The 6657-nt window shown below is 37.2% G+C and overlaps 1 non-coding gene across 1 annotated transcript; it reads left to right on the top strand.

The window, feature by feature from the left end:
- Positions 1–1719: 1719 nt before the first annotated feature.
- LOC130958851 (small nucleolar RNA R71) lies at positions 1720–1828 on the top strand. Its single transcript, XR_009077953.1, has one exon. It is a non-coding gene; the product is annotated as a small nucleolar RNA R71 (small nucleolar RNA).
- The last annotated feature ends 4829 nt before the right edge of the window (positions 1829–6657 follow it).

Below are 6657 nucleotides of genomic sequence, written 5' to 3'. Positions count from 1 at the left end.
TTCTTAGTACCTTCATTCTCCTTACTTGATGATGGTTTCTCAACACCAAACTTATATTTGGTATCTGGGGGCTCTGCGTAGCTCTGCACAGAGAGAGAGGGTTGGAATACTAAGTGTTGCACAATTGTCTCTCCTTTAGGGAAGGAGTTAAGTTTATGCATCTTGAACAGGATGTGATCTTCCCATAACTGCAGAACGAGCTCCCCCTTTGCCACATCAATTATGGCATTGGTAGTGGCTAGGAAAGGTCTTTAATGGATGTTCAATTCATCCTCGTCCTCTCTAGTATCTAGGATTATAAAATCTACAGGGATGTAAAAGTTTTCAACCTTTACTAAGACATCTTCTATCAAGCCATATGCCTTTTTTCGGTGACTTGTCTACCGTCTCTACTGAGATCTTGGTAGCTTGCACCTCAAAATTTCTCAGCCTCTCCATGACAGAGAGAGGCATGAGGTTTATGCTTGACCCTAGGTCACATAAAGCTTTCTCAAAGGTAATTTCCCCTATGGTGCAGGGGATTAGGAAGCGTCTGGGGTCTGACAGCTTTTCGGGTAGTTTTTACTGAACCAAGGCATTGATTTCCTTGGTCAGCACTGAAGGTTCTTCCTCCCATGTCTCTGTTTCAAACAATTTGGCATTCAACTTCATCAGAATTCCTAAGTACCGAGCAACTTGCCCTTCCCTAGTTTTCTCTTCCTCATCAGAGGAAGAGTAATCTTTAGAGTCTATAATATGCAATAAGGCATTCAAAGGAACCTCTATGGTCTCCTCATGAGTTCTGGTTTCTATTAATTCTTTCATAATAGGGTCTCTAATGGGCATTGAATGCCCATCCTCTCCCATTGTGGCGTTTAATGCCAGAACTTGCTCCTCTTTAGGCATTGAACGCCCAGCTACTCCCTCACTGGCATTCAATGCCAGGAGTTCTTCTTTTGTTTCGGCCTCAGCTCCTATACTAAGGGCCTTGCACTCTTCTCTTAGGTTTACTTCAGTGTTACTTGGAAGGGTGTTGGAAGGGATCTCAGGGATCTCAGGGATCCTCTGTACCTCTAGATTTCTAATGGAAGATCTTGTTTCAGTCATGAATCTTTGAGTGGTCTTCGAGAGATCAGAGACTATATTAGCTAAGTTAGAGATGCTATGCTTAGACGTCTCCATCTGTTGTTGAGAAGGTGGGAATGGTCTGTTATTGAACCTATTCTGGTTCCTTCCACCTGGATTGTTGTTGAAGCCTTGTTGAGGTTTCGGTTAATCCCTCCATGAAAAGTTGGGATGATTCCTCCATGATGAGTTGTAGGTGTTTTTATAGGGCTTATTATTGGGATTTCCCAAATAGTTAATCTCATCCATCATATGTTAATCTGGATAATAGGCATCTCCTTAATAGGAGCTTTATTGAGTGCTACCAGCTGCAGTTTGTAAACTAGTCAAATGCTGAGAGATCATGTTGACCTATTGGGTCAGGATCTTGTTCTGGACCAACATGGCATTTAGAGTGTCAACCTCTAAGACTCCTTTCTTCTAAGCCACCCCATTGTTCACAGGATTCCTCTCAGAAGTGTACGTGAATTGGTTGTTTGCAACCATGTCAATGAGTTTCTGTGCCTCTTCAGGCATTTTCTTCAGGTAGAGTGATCTACCAGCAGAGTGGTCCAACGCCATCTTGGACAATTCAAAAAAGGCCATCATAGAAGATATCTAGTATGGTTCAGTCTGAAATCATGTTAGGAGGGCACCCTCTGATTAGTTGATTGTACCTATTACATGCTTCATAGAGGGATTCACCATCTTTCTGTTTGAAGGTCTGAACTTCTATCCTAAGCTTGCTCAGCTTCTGAGGTTGAAAGAACTTGGTAAAAAATGTATTGACCACCTTCTCCCAAGAGTCTAGGCTTTCTTTGGACTGAGAATCCAGCCATAACATAGCTCTATCCCTTACAGCAAAAGGGAAAAGCATCAGCTTATAAATCTCTGGATCCACTCTATTAGTCTTGATAGTATCACAGATCTGCAAGAAATCAAAGATGAATCTGTTGGGATCTTCTTGTGGAAGTCCATGAAACTGGCAGTTCTTTTGAACTAAAGTGACCAGTTGAGGCTTCAGCTCAACGTTGTTTGCACCAATGGCAGGTATATAGATTATTTTTCCATAGAAGTCAGAAGTAGGTGTAGTAAAGTCACCTAGGACCTTCCTTGGGTCTCCTCCACCATTAGGATTGGCTGCCATGTCTGTATTTTCAGCATCTTGTTCGAAAAGCTCTATGAGGTTTTCTCCGGAATGTTGTGCTCTAACTTTTTGTAAACGCCTCCTCAGAGTCCTCTTAGGTTCAAGGCCAGGATCAAAGAGAGGTTCTTTATCCTTGTTCCTGCTCATAAACATAAAGAAAGAATGAAAGAAGAGAAGAAGAAAAGGATTCTCTATGTGAGAGTATAGAGGTCTTTTTGTTAGAGAGAGATAGATCAAGAAGAAAAGAAATGAAAATGTCCTTTAGTAAGGATAGTTTTCGAAAATTAATAGAGAGAAGGGGAGATATTTTTGAAAACAGAGAGGGAAAGAGAGTTGAAATTTTTGAAAAAGAAGGAAGAGAAAGTAGTTAGGATGTTCTGAAAAAGAAGAAAGAGAAAGGAGAATAAAAAGAGAATAAGATAAAACATGTAACTAACTAACAAGAATTGAAAACAAAATAAAAGATTTGATTTTGAAATTTTGTTTTGAAATTCAAAAAGGGAAAATCAAAGAAATATTTTGAAATTTAAAATTGGAAAGAAAAAGTCAACAAGAAAAAATAAGATTTTGAAAGATTTGAAATTTGGATTTTGAAATTAGAATTTTGAAAAAGATTTGATTTTGAATTTTAAAATTTGAATATAAAATAAGATAAGATAGGAAGGATTTAAAGTAAAAGGATACGATAAATTTTTGAAAAAGATTTTGAAATTTGAAAAGATTTGATATTGAAATTTGAAATTAAAATAAGATAAGACAAGATAATTGAAATTTTAAGAAAGATAAGAAAAGATAAGATGAAGATTTGAAAAGATAAAATTTGAAATATAAAATTTAAACTTCACTAACAAGGAAACACCAAACATAAAATTTTTTAAATCAAGATAAGAAAAGATAGCAAGATTTTCGAAAATTTGAATAAAGATAAAAGAGATATTTTTGTATTTTTTGAATTATTAAAGAAAAAGAAAAACAACTAAGAGACAACAAACTTAAAAATTTAAGATCAAATGACACTAATTTTTGAAAATTAAATGAAAAACAACTAAAAGACACTAAACTTAAAATTTTTAAAATTAGACAAGAAAAATTACCAAGAACAATTCGAATATCAAGAAGGGAAAATAAGAACACTTTCAAAAATTTAAAGAAGAAGATGAAAATAGACGGGACCCCAAACTTAAAAACTGACACAAGACTCAAGCAAAAGACAAAGATTACTAAAGAAAAGAAAAGATTTTGAAAAAGAAAACAAAAGACACAAACACAAGAGTAAGATTACGGTTTAATTGCTCCTTAAATCCGTAAAAAGTACCTAATCTAACCAACAAGATAGTCCGGTAGTTTGTCAATCTTGAACAATCCCCGGCAACGGCGCCAAAAACTTGGTGCGCGAAATTGAACTCCGCAAGTTTTGCACAGATGAACCGGCAAATGCACCGGGTCGTCCAAGTAATACCTCGAGTGAGTGAGGGTCGAATTCCACGGAGATTGTTGGATTGAGCAAGCAATGGCTATCTTGAAAATCTTAGTCAGGCGATTAGAAAAGATGGTTGTTTGTTTGAAATCATAAATAAAATAATAAAGAACGAAATACCATATTGATTGTGAAAATAGTGATAACTGATAAGAATGCAGTTAAGGCTTCGAGATGCGTATTCTTTCTTGATTAACTTTTCCTACTGTCTACGTCAATAACGAATGATTCGTTCAATGGCAGCTGTAATTGACTAACTCATGTAACATCCTCATCAAGTTTGCCTTTTCTAAGCCATAGCAGTCCACCATATCCGAGCAACTCATATAGCATCCTCATCAAGTTAACTCATGGCTTCCTACTATAGCTGAAGGTGAAAACCTAAGCAATCCACTCCCCTTCACGATCTTACTCAAAACTCCATAGACAAGGTCGGATCTTCCGGATCAGGGAACGTTGCTTCTCAAGCTCTAGCCTTAATGCCACAAAGACCTCAGTAACCCACGGTCAACAGGATTTTATGTCACTTATCAAACGTCGCCCAGACACTCTCTTGGAATCCGCAGTGCATTCTCTAGCTGTGGTTTAATGCTATCCAGGTCAGGACTCACACAGAACCCATGTAGAACAAGGATGAATGTCACAGTTCATCCTCAATTCATGAGATGAAGAACAAAAATCACAATATAATGGAATCAAACGTGTGTTGAAATAGAAACAGTAATATTATTAATCCATAAGAATCAACAGAGCTCCTAACCCTAACTTAGGAGGTTTAGTAGCTCATAGCTTACAGAAAGTAATGTAAATTCAAAAGTGGTGGAAGAAGATCCTCCTCCCTAACAATTGTGATCTTTGTTCTATATATAATAACCTAATAATAATTAAGAAGTACAAAATTATGATAGACTAGACTAAAGGTGCGAGAGTCCACTCTTTGGCCCACTTTAGTTGAGTACTTGGGCTGAGCTTGGCATCCAACTTGAGGGATAGGCATTGAATGCCCATTAAAGGTGTGACTGACGCTGCCTTGTGCCTCTTGTTGGCGTTGAATGCTAGGAGTGGGGTGGAATGTGGGGTTCAATGCTAGCTTAGGTTCCTTTGGGGCGTTGAATGCAAGAAAGGGGGTAACTTCTTGGCGTTCAATGCCCAATATAAGCAAGCTACCTCGAAGAAAAGTATAGACCGTTATATATTGTTGGAAAGCACAGAAAGTTAGATTTCCAATGCGGTTGAGAGTGCATCAGTTGGACTTTTGTAGCTCCAGAAATTATGGTTTGAGTGCATGGAGGTCAGAATTTGACAGCATCTGCTACGCTTTCCTTGCCTCTGAATCGAACTTTGCCAAAACTTCTCAATTTCAGCCAGAAATTATCTGAAATTATCAGAAAACACAACAACTCAAAGTAGAATCCAAAAATATAAATATAGCACTAAAACCTCTGAAAATATAATAAAACTTAAACAAAACATAACTAAAACAATATGGAAATAATGCCAAAAAGCGTATAAAATATCCGCTCATCAAGCTATGCCAGTCTCCCGCTTGTCGAGGTAGCAGTGCTGGTGTAAGAGCTGAGGCAATCTTCTGCCGATAGAGTGTGCCGGGCACTATAACTCATGGGCCACAGGATAAAGAAAGAGTAAACAGGGCACTATATCGCTAGTCATGGCAGAAAGGCAACATCACGAGGATGTGTCGGGTTGGCATTTTGAACCAACAAGTGATATCACGAGCCAATAGGATAGACATTCATCATATGCATCTATGTGACATTGTGTGTGCGTGCATATTGTAATTGGTTTGCCTATGTGGATAATTATATTTAACTGTTAATTGCTATACATGATGTAACTGCTTTGTTTGTCTTTGAAACTCTCTACTTGTGTTTGTAACTGAAATTGGTTGGATTTTGGTGAATTGGATGTTGATTAAGTTGTTTGGGCCTAAGCCGGTGATTGATTATATGATGGGCTGAAGGTCGTGATTGGTTTGAGTTTTTGGTTTAGTAAAGTATGAAAAATCAAACTGGTTCAGTATAGACTTAATGGACCTATGCTTGGAACAACTTGGTCATTCATACTGTCTAGGAAAACTTTAAATATTTGATACAAAAGGTTTTGGATTTTTAAGAATAAATGGTTTTCTCTTTTAAAAAGTATTTCGGATTTTTGAATGTAAAGCTTTGGTTTTTAAAATGATACATAAAGTGAGCAACGGTCACTGTACTCTAAAAACAGACTTATTCGACGTATCTTATTATAGCAATTCTATAACCCTATAGTGAGAACCAGCGAGGACGATGTTTTCACTCCCCTACAGGTGTTTCCTTTTCAGGATATAGACGAAGAAGTCATGGAGAGTTTATTTCGTTTCTGTTTATATGATGTATTGTATTGTTTTACATATTATGTTCTCACTCGCCTTTATCTTTACACATTTTGTAAGAGGGATAGGATTTGTATTATGTGATGCTTGTAAGTAAATATCATAAATATATATACATATTTTTCAATTAAAAGTCTTTTGAAAGGTTACACGGTTTTATGTTTTAGTCAGGCTCCTATCTTAGTATTAAATATATTTAGAGTCGTCGTAATATCCAAGCTAATAGAGTGGCGCAGCTGGAAGCGTGACATTCTGATAGTGAGAGTGTTACAATATATACTTGGTCAGCAGTAACAGTCAATAATAGACAATCCAATTCAACAATTATAGAACACAGAATTCAAACATCCATTTAGCACGCCCACAATCACAGGAAACACACTCACAAACAAAAATGCGCAAACAAGTATGATCCATGTCTCTCCCTAGTGTAGGTAATGAGCTCATCTGTTGGTTTCGACCTGCTCCCGACGTAACTCAACAACCTTTGTTTGAGTTTGATTTCCAGTGCTATAACCTCTGCAAGTAACCTCTATATTACAGGTGTGACTCTCTTGAGCT

Source organism: Arachis stenosperma, chromosome 10, assembly GCF_014773155.1.
Source record: "Arachis stenosperma cultivar V10309 chromosome 10, arast.V10309.gnm1.PFL2, whole genome shotgun sequence".
Lineage (NCBI taxonomy): Eukaryota > Viridiplantae > Streptophyta > Magnoliopsida > Fabales > Fabaceae > Arachis > Arachis stenosperma.
Note: the sequence above shows the minus strand (reverse complement) of the source record. Positions and strands in the feature narration are given on the sequence as shown.